Genomic DNA, 14,309 nt, shown 5'->3' on the forward strand with positions numbered 1-14,309 from the left:
CGTACAAAGATCCTTCTAAGTTGATTCGCTTTCACCCCCGAGGCTCCCAGCTGTCCATTCTATGAACAAGCCAGGGCTCCCCGCCTAATAATTAGCATTAGCATTAGTAGAGGCATTTGATGCAAGAAAGCAAGCTTATGCAGCATCAGCCAAAAAAAAAAAAAAAACCCCACTTCCACTTCACCCCTCTCTTCGTTCAAAATACCTGTCCAGCTGAGCCTTAAACTTATTTAGGCTATCAACCTCCACCACAAGGGATGGAAGTCTGTTCCACCAACCAACCACCCGCTGGCTAAAGGCAAATTTCCGCACGTCTATCCTACATCTGTCTTTCCTCAATTTGAATTTATGCCCTCTCAGGTGATTATTCTGAGCTAGAGGAAGAATCCCATCAGCATTGAGCATGCTTAAACCATTCAAGGCTTTATACACCTCTATCAGATCACCTCGCTGGTGCCTAGTCTCCAGACACTGTAATTTGCAAAACTTAAGCCTTTCTTTGTAAGAGCACCCCTTTGTCCCATTCACTAATCTTGTTGCCCTTCTCTGTACTCGTTCCAGCAGCTCTACATCCTTCTTGAAATGAGGCCTCCAGACCTGTATACAGTATTCTAGTTGTGGCCTGACCATTGCCTTATACAAGGGAATAATCACCTCCTTATCCCTGCTAGAAAAATTCCTATATATCATTGACAATACACCATGAGCTACTCTTGCAGCCCATCTGCACTGCTCAGAGAACTTCATATCTGCCTGCACAACCACCCCCAGGTCCCTTTCATTCTTTCCACTGTCAGTGTAGTACCACAGAGTTGATACGTTGCTCTGGGGTTGCTGTTTCCCATGTGTGGTACTTTACATTTGTCAATGTTAAACTTCATTTGCCACCTCTCAGCCCATCTGCTCAACCTTTCCAGATCCTGTTGCAGCAGCATAGTGTCAGTAGTGTCCTTGACAACCCTGCTAACCTTTGTATCGTCTGCAAACTTGGACATTAAGCTTGATATACCATCACCAATATCATTTGTAAATACAGAAAACAATAATGGACCCAACACTGAGCCCTGAGGGACTCCACTAATAACATTAGTCCAAGATGAGCAGTGTCCATTGATTACCACTCTCTGTCTTCTCCCCCTCAACCACCCCTTTATCCATAGCAGCAATTTGCCTCCAATGTCACACTGCTCCAATTTGTGTAGCAGTCTTCCATGTGCAACAGTATCAAAAGCCTTTCTAAGATCCAAGTATATAATATCAAAGTTATTCCCTGCATCCAGTTCTTTTGTGACTGCATCATAGTATCCAATCAAGTTGGTCAGCCAAGACTTCCCCTTAACAAAACCATGCTGTGTCTGAGCTATAACTGAAGTCTTGTGTAAATGATCCTGCAGTGCTTCCTTAACCAGTGCCTCCATTAATTTTCCTGGAACAGAAGTTAAGCTCCCAGGTCTATAATTACTTGTGTCAGCCTTTGATCCTCCTTTGTGAATTGGGGTCACATTTGCACATTTCCAGTCTATGGGTACCTCCCCTGAGTCCAAGGAAGCTCTCATAATTATGGCTAAGGGTTTGCTTACTTCATTTGCTGCCTCCTTTAATATAACTGGATAGATCCCATCCACCACGGGTGCCTTTCTTGTGTTTATCTTCAACAGTTTCTCCTCCACTTTACTCACAGTTATTTCAAGATTCTGTAGCTTACTGCTAGAGGTGAACAAACCTCTGGCATTCCCCTTGCTGAATAACTCCTCATGTGTGAATGTCGATGCAAAATATTCATTAAGTTTGTTAGCTACCTGAGCAGGATCATCAACAGTTGATCCATCAATATCAAGTGGACCAATCTGATTCATCCCCTTCCTTCTAGAGTTTACATAAGTAAAGAACTCTTTGCTGTTTTTCTTTGCATCCCTTGCCAAGGATTTCTCGTAATCTGCCTTCGCCTGCCTAACCTCCTTTGTAACTTGGTTGCATATCAACTTGTATCTATCATAGGCTTCTGTGTCATGTGTTAATTTGTAAGTATCCCATGCATTTTTCTTTTCTGCCATATGCCTCATTAGTTCATCTGACATCCATTTTGGCCTAAACCTTGAACAATATTTCTTAGTTGGTATGTAAAGCCCAGTAGCTTCCAAGATAAGTTCTTTGAATGCTTCCCATTTTGAATTTGCTGTTGGTAACATCATCAGTTGGTCCCACTGTATAGAATTTAAATACTGTCTCAGTCCATCGTAATCGCCTTTACGGAAGCAATAACCCTTCCCTTTACCCCTAATGGTAGTTACATCTTTGAGTAAATCCCACTTCAGCACACTCTGATCACTGCCACCTAGTGGTTCATTTATCTGCAGATTCTTAATGCATGAAGAATCACTGCTGATAATCAAATCAAGAGTATTACTCCCTCTAGTTGCCTCCCGAACAGGCTGATGTAGAAAACAATCATCCAATAAATCCACAAAAGCCCTGCTAGTGTGTGAGTAACCAGCCCCCAAATTCCAGTCAATGTCTGGGATATTAAAATCTCCCATTATAAGACTCTCTGATTTACTGGCCTACTCTTATTTCCCTGTACAGTTTCTTATTATATTCATCGGAGTCATTAGGCCTATAGCAAACTCATACTCAATTTTGATATCCCAATGCTTATGTCACACCAAACTGACTCAACACTGCACTGTCCAGCGATGTCGACTGGCTCCACTTCCTTGGTTTTTATGTTTCTTAACTAATAGCATAACCCCTCCCCCCTTCCTATTCTTTCTGTAGACGTTGTACTCCCCAAATTCCAGTTCTGCATCCCTTATATCTGTGTGGCACCATGTCTCTGATATCCCAACAATATCTGCCTTTGATGTTTTGAGCAATACCTCAAATTCATCAAATTTATTTACTAAACTCCTAGCCTTGGTGTACACGCAAGTATACCTGCACCTGTTTCTATTCTTAGCTACCCTAACACAACCCATGTGTTTACTTGTACCGCAATGGCTCCCAGCAGTCTCTGAAATACCATGCATCTTGTTTTCCAGGATTCTGCTCATTCTAATAGAAGCAGTGCAAGAATCTCTTTCACCTCTGCCAGTGGCTACTGTCAATCTGTTGGTCTTTGTCTCCCCCCAAGCTAGCAGTTTTCCGACCCACCTAACACTGCCTCGATAGCATCAGCAAATATTCTTGCACCCTTTCTATTTAAGTGTATCCCATCCCTGTAGAAGCATTCTCTCCTGTTAACAAGTACAGTCCAGGCTGAAAAAAGTTTTACCCCTTGAGCCTTGCACAATCTTTCCGTGGCCGAATTGATCGACAAGGCTCTCATCATATACTCCCTCCTATCGTGTCTTGGCAGAATTGTAGACACTTTAAAATTCAACCCTAATTCTCGGCTTTTGTTCAACAGTGACCTGTACTTGTTAAGTAATTCTGCCGGTCTCCTACTCTTAATATTATTAGTGCCAACGCGTACAACAATCAAATGTATCAAGTCCGTGGACATGTAAGTAATGAAGGCCTGACGTAGCATAGTGGTCAGGAGCGAGAGTGCATACCACGCGCTCCTTGAGTGGACCGGGGTTCAAGCCCGTGACTGCTAAATACGATAAATATTTGTATTGATGATTTATTGTAAACTGTACTGACTTGGTTGTCGTGCCGGAGGAGTGTAAACAGAAAATTTATTTATTATTAATATACATTACTTATACGTCCACGATTTCATTTTCTTATGAATCCTAGCTGTGTCGCTAGGTCATTCATTTCGGTGATAATATCACTTCTTTATCGTACATACGGCTTATAATAATTGTAAGTTTACAATATATGTAACTTCCTCTTCTATTATATATCATATTATCCCCTAGCATATATTCCTGTAGTGCATAATTCACATTGATTTAAAAATAAAAAAAATAAGGGGCAGTTTGAATCTCCTATAACAAAATGATCACAGATGCTCACGTTTATAATTAAATTACAAAATAAAATAAGAAAAGCGTGCGCCTTATATAGCAATTTATTATGATATGATATTTAATTTTAAAAATGACATTTTTAAAATTATAAATTTAATTATTCCGAGTGTTTTCTTAGCCTATTGTCGCCTTTAGTTAGAGCTACGTTTACCGTACTCTAGTGATCCTCTGCTGAGAGGCAATATTTTCGGTCTGAGTTCATGCAGTTCAAGGGCGGACAATCCGTTCACAGCAGAAAGCCATAAAAAGGTAGACAACGGAAATGAATAGGACAGAATGCTGTAAGTGGGTTCCGGGAGTTGCATCACATGAAAGGTTGACCTATTTTTCTATCATCTCGTTACTCAAGTTCATCTTTGTTCATCTTCAGTAATCGCAAGATCGGTACCCTACTTCGTTTACTGCACTTTTAGAGTAGGAAATTTTAACGAACCTTTATACAGTATCGAATCAGGTTGCCTTTGTTTCAAAAAAGAGCAAGTGTTCTATAAGCATGGATTCTATAAGATTTTTCCGTGCGTTTTGTTCTAATTGTAATCATTCTGCTAGAAAAATATCGCGTAGCTGCAACAAATCTGAAAAAAGAGGATTTCGTTGCCGAATAGCTCTCTCCAGCATATACCACACATTCTCAATTCTAGCATATCCCACACGCTCTCAATACCATCTTCCTTGGCTCCCACATTCACCTGATCTCAATAGGATTGAGATCAGGTGAACGTGGGGGCCAGGGAAGATGGTAGAAATTGGTATCATGTTCGCCGACCCATTCTTTCACGATTCGCTGTTGCATTTTCATCCATAAAGTGGCCATCACCTTCCGGATAAAAGTGTAACATTACAGGGTTCAGTAGATATGATACAAAACTCAGGTGCTCCCTGAATGACATTCGACCTTCCACCAATATCGATGGACCCAGTCCATGCCAACAAAATATATTCCCCATACTATGATACGAGCTCCAGATGTTTGGGTTGTCTTAACAAGGCAAGTGGGCCTATCCTTTTTAATGATCGGATGCCTTGTAGCCGACCAGGATACGAGCGAAGCAAACGAGCAACTTTGAAGCAACCTATACGACGCTGAAGAGCCCACTACACCAAATTTAGTACCAAAAATTCCGGCTGTGGAGGGGGTGACTAGCTTGCCACTGCCTAAGCATGACGATGGCCTGGTGGGACTTGAGGTCATGCTTTTAACACCACCAATTAGAGATGGCTCTACACCTAATTTTCCATAACCTGGGAATTTGAAAGACAAACTCCTACCTAACACCTTCCAATTCCAATCGGATGACTTACAAATTATATCTCAGCTATCACTACAGCGCAAATTCCCTGGCGCTAATGCCTAATGCATACTTGGGCACAGAATCAACGATGTTTTCTTTTCCATTAAATATCTGAAGCTAGATATCATTTTTCAAGCTTAAACAGCTTTGAATGGCAATGTCTTTATTCAAAGTCGATTGAACATGCCATCGTTGACTTCTCAGAACAGCTGAAGTTGATTGCTGCCCGTGGAGCAGCCAAAGAAGACAGGCTTTGTAATATGTCAAATCAGGGTTTTAACAAGGAGCCTAAACTCGCCTTCATCAAGAAGCAAAGGCCTACCGAAAATGGCAGAAATCTCAACCTTCTTCAGACCTTAAGAACTACATGAGAGAAAAAGCATGCTTCTTGAAAAAGAAAACGCAGGTTCATAACCAAGCTGTTGTCGACTGATGAGGTCTAGAAGAATTCTTTTTCACCAGCCTCATCACACTGATATAGACCGAAATCCAGTCCAGGAATCGGCGCAAACTAACTTTTAGTAGGCTTGCCTACCTAATCAGGTACCTTTTTCCCCACCGGAGGGCTGGGTACCTAAGCACAGTGGGGATTTTCGAAAAGTCTAGAGAGAGATAACCATACTGACATCATAAACAAATTATCAAATAAAGCTATGGCAGGTCCAATTGATTCTCATTTGTCATAATTCAAAGATGCATTTCATAATTAAAATATAGTAGAACTTCTGCATATCTTCCAACAAGTACTACAAAAAGAAATCGTCCCAGCAATTTGGAGATCCTATCACATTAAACGTATCCCAAAGATCAAGAAGCCAAAATCTCCTAAAAACCTGCCACTGTACTCCACCAGCTGTTCTCCCCTCAATGTTTGAAACAGTGATTCAGCTAGCAATAGCCCAGCACTGCTTTGGTCACAGACCAGAGTATCTACATACAGTCATACACAAAAGATCAATAATTACCAACCTTCTAGATACCGCTTAAGAATATAACAGGCTATTAATAACTGATCACAGACTGATATTATCTTAATAGACATAAAATCGTCATATGGCAGAATATAGCTGCCAGCTCTTTTCAGGCATTCAAATACTACTTCAGTTTGTCAGATACCCTACTGCATATTTTGGTGTCACCCATACATTCAAGACATCTGTTAGTCCCCCTTAACAACTTCTAGGTAACCTTCAACATCACGAGAGGAATCACACAGGGGAGTGTGCTATCAACGATCCTTTGCAGCAGTTCTGGAGCCATTCTTGTATCTAGCGCACATTTCGTTACGTATTCCAACGACCCGAAGTTCTATGCAAACCCAAATAATCCACACCAGAATCTTGATAAAAACCTCCAAGCTTCCAATAAGATACGGAAACAATTGAGTTTCACTTGAACCCTTCAAAATCAGTTCAGATCGTGATAACCAAAAACAGTTAAAAACGATATTCAAATCTTTGTAAGAGGCGAACATGTGCACGGTGCGACTTCGCACACAGAGCTAGACCTGTGTTGGATGAAGGGCTCACTTCCCAATCTCACTTCGACAGGATAAAAAGAAAAAAGACTTACACGAACTTGTAGGCTGTAGGAGCTTCTGGGAGTGTTCCTGTGCAAAAGATTCCTACCTAAACAGATATAATGAATGTACAGGGAAGTGGGCAACTCCCTTACCATTTCCATCTTCCAAATATGGGCACAACACCCTAGAAACAAGACATCTGATGACTGCAAGAACTTCACTCTAGCACGGCCGAATAGAAGCTCCAACTGTATCAGCTTTAATATCTGGATCAAAGAAAGCGAAAAGAAATCACCCAAAACTCTTGCCTCCCATTTCCACTAACCCTTACAAATCAGAATTTTCTGAAAGATATATTCTCACCCAATATCCTAGAAATCTTCAACAAGTTTAAGCATACATCCGGATAAATTCTGCGAAGATAAACTTCACAGAAAGCAAACCCTAGAAAAATCGTAACAGCTGATGGGTCTGTGAAGAACTTATTCAATGAATGTTCACCCCTCCTAGGCGAACAGCCGTCAAGGGGGAAAACAAACGTTTTCAATAATATTAAACAACGTACATTCAAAATATCTGATTGTTAGTTACTATGCATCTACAAAAATTTGTAGAACTTCAGAGTATGTATATAATTCAAATTTTGTTTATAACTTCGGCCTTCTGTGTACATTTCAGGGGTCGAGCCCGCATGTGCTTTACATATAGATGTACTATCTCCTACCTCAGATTGTAAATAACACATTCCCCTGGCACACAGACGTGGCGAGGTGATCGGCATTTCGTGGATAAATAAATAGATAATTTGTTCAGAAGCAAACTTTTAAAATTTGTTCTCACTGACAGTTTTATTCAATTTTGCGGGTTGGTCACTGAGGGACGGCACTACACATTAACGTTTCCTAGCCATTTCTGCAACGCAATGGACAAGACAACGTTAGTTGGTTAGGTGGCTGATTTGAATTTTCGCCGCGGCAACTAAGACAAAGAGTTATCACGAAAGGGCCTGGAGTTCTGGGGTCCATGGTTAAGAAAAATACAGTATAATCCAGTGAATGCATTTAATAACACAATAAATACAATAAGATACAGTAGAAGCTTTCGAGGCTGACGAGTCTCTTTATCAACTAATAGATTGAAATTTGAATACAACTGATACAGTTATGCGTGTTGTGAGCTGGGAGTGAATTCACGTTATTCAAGCTGGTTTCCTATTGTTGTCGCACGGACATGCGCTGTTTTACTCCAGCGTTTGTCGAGGTGCATCCTCTTGCCTTTGCAGCGGTTTATGGTCTTCGGATTGTTCAATGTATTAAATGACTCTAGCCATGCGCGGTGGCGAAAGTGTCTTGAGTGGTCCACTATTTCGAAGTCACGTTTGGGATCGAGATTGTGGTTGGTGGCTCAAAAATGCTCCGCGACTGCGGACTGTTCAGTTAAGGCAAGCCGGATTGCTCTGTCATGCTCCGTAAGGCGATCTTGAAGACGTCTTGATGTCTCACCTGTGTAGCAGCTGTCACAGTCTCTGCAGGTGGTGCGGTATATTACATTGCTATGTAAGGGAGGTGTGACAAGGGTCTTCACACTGGAGACAAGCCAACGTAAGTTTCTGCAGGATAACTGTACGCATTTGATGTTGTAATTTCTGAGGATTTTTGAGATCCGACTTGACACGCCTGGATAGTAGGGAATGTAGGCGGATTGTATACTGTCTTGGTTCGGGGGTCTTGGGTGGGATGCGAGTTCTTGTGCTTGTAATAGGCATCTGTCTAGCACATGGGGTGGATATCCCCATTTGGTCAGGGCTGTCTTCACGCGGGAAATGTCGTTGCGTCTGATTGCATCAGTGCTGGAATGGCTCCAAGCCCTGGAGAATAGGGTGCGCGCAGTGCTGTTGAGATGACTGGGTGCATGGCCGGATCTGTAGTTTGTAAATTGTCCGCACCACATAGGTTTACGATATACCGAAGTCTCTCTAGCATGGGCCTACGCGTTGCACTAAGACATCCAGGAACGGGAGCGCCTCGTTGACTTCCAACTCTAGAGTAAACTGTATGAAATTAGACAGGGAATTAAGGTATTCTAGTAGTGCTGTTTCAGAGCCGCGTGGTATTACGGTGAAAATATCGTCAACGTATCTGCAACATGTTTGTAATAGGTACAGGTGGGTTCAGGTGTATCTGCTCCTCTAAATCTTCCATGGCGATGTTGGCTACTACGGAACTGACAGGGGCACCCATGGCAGTGCCATGCACTTGTTGGTAGACTGAATCCTCAAAGGTGAAGATGCTGCTTGATAAGCACAGTTTGAGGGCGGTGCAGATGTCATCAGTGGATAGTGATGTTCTGGTTGGAAGGCTTAAGTCGTTCTCGAGGAGCCTCCTGGCACAGAGTACGGCCTGTTGAACGGGAAAAAAATTAAATTATTATTTTAGGGTTTCCCGTAATTAAATACATTAACCCGTATTCGTGTCTGTAAATTGCGTGTGTTCTCTGGTCGATTTGCCTGCTTTGCTGGACGAAAAAACCCCAGTTTCTGAGGGAAAAAACCTTGCTATCTACGCCTGAGACCGACTAACTCAGCCACGGAGTGAAAAAAAGCTCACTAAAGTTCCTCCCGTCATCGACGGGATTCGAACCCGGGCCTTTTCCACCCGGTTTGGGGAGGACGGTGACGGTACCACTGTGCTACCCACGCAGACTGTTGAACGGGAATTGAAGTGAATAATGAGACCACATCAAATGATGCCATGACGGAGCTGTCAGGAAGTGAAAGGTATTTAATGAGGTGGATGAATTCGCCGCTGTTTTTGACGGTGTGTGTGTGTGTGTGTGGTATTTCCTACAAGAGGTGAGAGGAGGCGCGCAATATGCTTGGATAGTTCATACGTTGGGGCATTGCAGCACGGTACTGCAAAGTATTTTATGTATGTTACTGGCGGTATCCAGGGTTCCCCCTATTACCGCCGTGTATTAACTAAATTTAATTGCCAGCAGTATTTTCGAGTTCCTCTAAGGCTTATTCTAAGTTAATTTTATTTAGATTTAGTTTAGATTAAGTTTAGTTTCAGTTAACTTAAATTAAGTTAGGTTAAGTTTAGGTTAAGGTAAGTTGAATTACTTTAAGTTTAATTTAAGTTAGTTTATTTAAACTAGATTCAGGTAGAGTGATGAGAAGTAGAGGGAAGATAAGGAAAGAGTACAGTATAAGGCCGTATTCACAATAACGGGGGGGAGGATAATTATGTAAAATTGGGGTTTCCGGTGATCATTAAGTGTGTGTTGTGTCTTGTTATGTTGTGTGTGGCTGGCATCTGGCATTTAGCAGCAGGGGGCCGAGGGCGAATTATTGCCCCGACCCCCCGCTCCCGTCCCTAGCCACGAGGAGGCAGCCAGTTTCTACTTCGAATTTAATGGGGGTTTACAGTTACGCTTGTTAATTAGAGGAGGAAGAGTTTAGATGGCGTAATTAGGAGATACAATTTATTATACTTAATATTTAGAATACTAATAATCGGAACAAGGTCCCTGGTCCTTTGGTATGGTGGCCCAGTCCACACTCGCAGGGCCTGGTCCTGGCCTAGTGTGGCTTGCCTCGTCCCGTGCAAACTTGGTCCTCAGGTATCTGCTGGTATGGTGGCCCTGACCCACTTGCAGGGCTCAATCCTGTCCAAGTGTGGGGCTGGCAAGATGTCGCTGTGCCTTGAGCTAGGCTACTCCAGAAGGTAGAGTCTCCATTATTCCTCAGCCCGTCACCAACCTGGGTTGGGGGGGGGTGAGGATATGCATTTGTATATTTGTATCAGTTGCTATTTTTCAGTTTACTATAGCTACAGTGGAATTTCACTTGGTATCTAGGCTTGTTCTTGGCTTGGGATACTAATATCCTTTTAACCCTTTATGTCCAGTTTTGTTCGCACTAACAGTCCTGACCTTTAATGGTATTGGGGTCTCTACCATTCTTGGTCCTTTGTGATCTCCTTGTGATGAGGGCCAAGAACTCTTGCCGGCTCAATTTATCCGGTGCAAGTTTACTGATGATGTCATCATGGTTCCTGGGTTTGTAGAACTCCTGTAGTGGTGTATACACCCAACCCGCAGGGCTCCACCTGGCTTGGTGTTGGGAAGGGCTAAGTCCAACCTACCAATTTGTGCTTAGTAATCTACCTATGTATGTCCAACTCTAGGTTTGTAAGTTGTCTTTTGGTCATAGTTGATTGGCAAGTTAGCAATGTCCAGTTCGCCTTTGTATGATTCCGCTGGGGGGGAGCATACAGTTGGATTCTGCTTCCAGTTACTTTGTGCAGTTCCGTGCTAAGTTTCACACTGTTTCATTACTTTCGTTCCACCTGAAGTTCATTCCTCAGTCCGGATTTGGTTGTGAGCTTTCCGCCTTTTGAAAACTCTCTCTGCATATGTGCATATTGCCTTATAATTTGCTTGTGTCAGTAGTAGTGGGAAGTTATTTTGATGGTAAACTCTTGTTTCAAGTTGCAGTTGTAGTCTGTAGTCAGCGTAGTATGGACAGTCCAGTATGATGTGCTCAATAGTTTCCAGGGCCCCGCATTTACAGTTTGGGGATTCCGTTAATCCAAAAGCAAAGAGTCTCGAGTTGATGCTGCCGTGTCCTGTCAGCAGGAAGGAAAGGTATAGACCTGGGGAGAACCAGTTCTTGTTTTGCAGTGTAATTTCCTCCACTGTTGGCATGAATAAGTATGTTGTTCTTCCTTTTGTGTCTGCTTCCCATTCAGCTTGCCAGTCTGTGGTGTATAATTGTCTCAGCCTCTCGTTATCTTGTTTAGCCGTGAGGTTGTGGTCAGTGTGGTATCTCTCAAAGCAAGACTGGATATTCCTGCTTCTACAGTACTGCAGGTATGTGTGGATTATATCATATTTGATTGGCAGTTTTCCACTCAATGTTTGCAGTGCCATGGTCGATGTTGTTCGGCAAACTCTGGTGGATGCTAGGAGGAAGAATCTTTGGGCTCTGGTGAAGAGAATGTTTACTGTTTGCCTCTTAATGCTGCTGGCCCAAGCCCCTGCTGCATATGTTACAATTGGAAGAAGGATGCAATTATAGTACAGCAGTAGTGTTCGGGGTCTCACTTCCCATGTAGATCTAGTTATTCTTTTTAACTTGCCAGTTATATTCTTAACCTTCTGTAGTATGTATCTTGCATGGTGTATGTAGTTTAGCTTACTGTCTACCATAACCCCATTGATTTGAGGGGAATACTCGGTTTGTGTATCTTTGGCAATCCATGGAATTGCGGCAATTGGCAGCCGGTGGCACGTAGAAGACGCTGAGTTGTAGTCGAGATTTTCTTATCTTTGAATCAAGTGTTGACGAGTTTATTGTCATGTGTCTCTAGACGTTTCAAGATCTTAATGGGTGGATCAGACAGAGGTTCATATACATTTGGGTCTAGTAGTAGGGCCAGAGCTTTCTCTCGGTAGGCTGACTGGTCTAATACAACGGTCCGGCGCCCTTTATCAGCAGGAAGTACACGACGATGGTGTTGTCTTTTCTTATAGATGATAGGGCGGCGGCATGTTGACGATGGTTAAGGTTTGAGTAAGTTTGCCCAGTGCTGCGGAGGATTGCGACAGTCCTGAAACGGATCTCGTTGGCAGTTTCTTCGGGAAGGTTGGTAATACTGGCTTCTATACCCATAGCGAGCTGTGTGACTGGAGGTTTAGTTGGTACGACGGCGAACTTCATGCCGTTGGATAAGACATTGAGCTGTTCAGAGGATAGTTGTTTGCTGCTTAGGTTCAAGACGAAGGAAGTTGTGTCATTTGAACGTGTGCTCGCTTAGTTTATTCTTAATTGAGACAGCGAGATTTGGAAGTTAATTAACACTTAAGTGTCCGCGGCAAGTTACGAACGGTAAATCTACGGACACTTAAGTATTAATTAACTTCCAAATCTCGCTGTCTCAATTCAGAATAAAACGATCCTGACTAGGTCTATAAGCTACTTATAGTAAATAATTTGATGTAACAATTGGTCAATAAAGCGGCTAAATATGTCTAAAAAACTTCTCGTTCAGCGGAGCTGCAGCTTGTAACACGTGGATTTGATACCCTTACTGATACTTTTATGCAATTACAAGGCCGAGTAAAGAATAAATACACCAGATTAATCAGAAAATCACAAAATAAAGCTATACTACTAAATTTAAATCAAAAGTTTTAGAAAAACAATAATTTCAAATCAATAAATAAGAAAATCCACTTAACGGCTTTGAACACGTCTGGCTCCCACTAGCCTCGCCAGCAAAACCGAATTAGACGTCAAACCTTTCCTAATGTATTTTGTGAAGAGTCTTGCCAGTTTTTGTGTTATACCTCTTCCTCCCAATTTTAACAACTCTACAGTAACTTCATCTTCCCTCGGGGCTTTCTGATTCTTCATTTTCTTCAACCTCATCAGGAAGAAAATCTGGTATGTCGTATGTGCTACTAATTTGCGATCCATCTTCCCCATTGCTGGCATCATTCCCTCACTCCTTGAATAATTCTCTATAGTAGTCTTCTGCTATTTGAATTATGCCTTCTCTACTATTCATAAGTACACCATCGCTATTCTTCAGTTTCAGTATCATTTGTCTTTCTGTATTACTGCGCATGGCTGCTGATTTAAATCCTTTGTTTTCCCTTAATGCTTGTTCTACTTTTCTTGTGTTAAATCTTCTTGTGTCCTCTCTGAGTCTCTTTCTAATGGCTGTGCATAACTCAGTATATTCAATTTTCTCCTTGTCATGTTTATCTTGTTCTTCGTTTGTTGCCTTTGGTTCATCATAACAAGTGTTTCTTGACTAATTTTTTCTTCTTTGGATTTCTTTTTACCTATAGTTTTCTTGGGCTTTATCACTTTCAGAAAGTTGTAATATTCCTTGTCGATACCTTGGTCCGGAGCAGTCTGCAGAAGCTCAAAATTGTTCTTAAGTTCCAGTACATACTGCTTTTTCTCCTCTTCCGTTATCACAAAAACCTTCGTATTATTTACTCGAGTCAGGTTTTTCCTTTCTTTTCCTACATCACCTCTACCTCTTAAGACTGAACTTAAGTAAGGTATGGAAGTATTATTAATCATGTGTTGTGGAGCGGTATAAGGTAAAAGAGTATAGCTTAATCTAGAATATCCTTTCATACTTTGTACTGTAAAGAGAATACTATCAACTGTTACATGTACTTAATTATTGAACAATTTCCTTCATGTAAATATATGTAATAAAATTTTGTATAGATTTTAAACGAAATGTGTTTAGTCATTCTGAACATTCAGCCAAACCGAAGGAGGAACACATTAATATAGAACCTGAAAGCTCCTGATAGATATACGAGTCAGATTGCAAAGTGGGATATAGTGAAGAGGTAAATAGAATAAATAGGTATTGTAGAAAAAAGTAATATCAAGGTAAGGGGTAAAAATAATAATATAAGTTAAAAAATATTAAAAATCAGCTAGACCATCCCCCCCCCCTCCCACACACACATCTGGTACTGAATGTC

Source organism: Mastigoproctus giganteus, chromosome 4 (assembly GCF_048544385.1).
Source record: "Mastigoproctus giganteus isolate SK-2022 chromosome 4, ASM4854438v1, whole genome shotgun sequence".
Taxonomy (NCBI): domain Eukaryota; kingdom Metazoa; phylum Arthropoda; class Arachnida; order Uropygi; family Thelyphonidae; genus Mastigoproctus; species Mastigoproctus giganteus.